Source organism: Meleagris gallopavo, chromosome 5 (genome assembly GCF_000146605.3).
Source record: "Meleagris gallopavo isolate NT-WF06-2002-E0010 breed Aviagen turkey brand Nicholas breeding stock chromosome 5, Turkey_5.1, whole genome shotgun sequence".
NCBI lineage: Eukaryota > Metazoa > Chordata > Aves > Galliformes > Phasianidae > Meleagris > Meleagris gallopavo.
Window position 1 is genome coordinate 52243842 of NC_015015.2, and position 1732 is coordinate 52245573.

The 1732-nt window shown below is 41.1% G+C and overlaps 1 protein-coding gene across 3 annotated transcripts in view; it reads left to right on the forward strand.

Annotated features, from left to right (window-relative positions):
- ESR2 (estrogen receptor 2) overlaps positions 1 to 1732 on the forward strand; it is a 46848-nt gene that overhangs the window by 15332 nt on the left and 29784 nt on the right. The gene's annotated exons all lie outside the window — the stretch shown is intronic.

A 1732-nucleotide genomic window follows, 5' to 3' on the forward strand; every position in this document is an offset into this window, starting at 1 on the left:
TCCTTCAGTGTTGCTTGAATTCCTGTGGTTTGGTTTTATTTTTCTGCATTAAATAGTTATAAAGACTTTTAGAAATGTAGAAGGGAAGTTTATCTTTTTAAATTTGTTTTGAGAATTAACAGCCACACAGCAACACGCCTCTTGTTTAGAAAAAGTCTGAGGCTTCTTGTTGCTGTTCTGAACTGACTTTTCATTAAGGCAATGTGAGCAGAAGATTCACAGGCTGGATTTCTCAGAACTGAATTTGCAAAAACGTTGTTCCATGCTGCACAGACCTCGATGTTACATGCCATGAGAAGTGCATGCATCATCAGCTGACAAAGTAACTCCATTCGTGTTCACAACAGCTTTTTCTGCACAAAAGCAGAGGGTGTTGCAGGGGCAATTCCTGTTTTACTCACTGTGAGTTTGTTCATAGGGCTCCTTATTTATCTTCAGTCATTGATGATATGAAAAATAGCATGTCCTGGCAACAGCTGTAGTTCAATTTTCAGTAATTTTGTTACTACTCGCATTCCTTCCACGATGGATGGGCTTTATATTGTTTGCCAGCACTAAGGTATAAAATGTAAGCCTAATTCAGACTTGTGGACTGCAGAAATCTTCAGGATGGCCACTTGAATAGTCTGCCTTTGGAGTCAGAAGAGTAAGAGGCAGTTCTGGAGTGCGTATCTGTTTCAGTTGTTAGGTGTGTGAGTTGGGACAGGCTATTTTAAATAGCACCAGCATACAAAGGGATTTCTTGAGCAGGTGAGTGGAGTTATCATCCAAACTCTTCCCACTTGGGTTAACGTTTCAAAACAAATAGGTCTGGGAAAGTGGGGAAACAGGTCCAGGTTAGTGTTTCTGGCTGTCCAGATAGTGGACCAAGCCAAGTGGAAGAACCCAATGGCAAGAGCAGACCTTCTGATGCTCTGCAGTGTGGCTTCCTATTTAAAAGTAAACCTGTACCTCTGGTGTTCAAGTCTTCTGCTGTTTGTTTGGGTTCCTATGGACTGTTGTGCCTGTAGCTTATGATAACTGTATTTAAAGCAGAGAAATCAATGTAATTGGATGTCTAAATTTGTGGATGATTTTTATCTCTCATGAGCAAGCAATCACTGTATTATTTGCTAGCTGGACCTTTCCAATGGTTCATTTGTCCTAGTGTGATGCATTGTAACCCCTCCTTTGTCTTTAGAAATTGTAAAAAATGGTGTGTAATTCAACATGCAAACACATAAAGGAGGAATTGCAATTCCCTCTTGTGGCTACATGGCCTTGAGAGAAAAATGTACTTTTCCTCATCTATTGGCGAGATCTTCAATGTCGTGAACATCTTATTTATTGCCATGGGAACAATGACTGTGACACTACATCTTTGTAGATTATACCTTGAAGGAAGAATTCTTGGGATTGAAACTTACAGGAATAGCTCTGGGGGAAGGGAGAGACTAACGTTGCAAGGCATAAATAATTTTAAACAACATTGTAGTTGAAGAAAAGGGAGTCATTTGAATGATGAGTAAGAAAAAATCAGTATAAACAGGAGGGGGGACGACTGTTCACAAGGGTGGATAGTGATAGGACAAAGGGGAATGGTTTTAAACTAAGACAGAGAAGGTTTAGGTTAGATGTTAGGAGGAATTTTTTCACACAGAGGGTGGTGAGGCACTGGAACAGGTTGCCCAAGGAGGCTGTGGAAGCCCCATCCCTGGAGGCATTCAAGGCCAGGCTGGATGTGGCTCTGGGC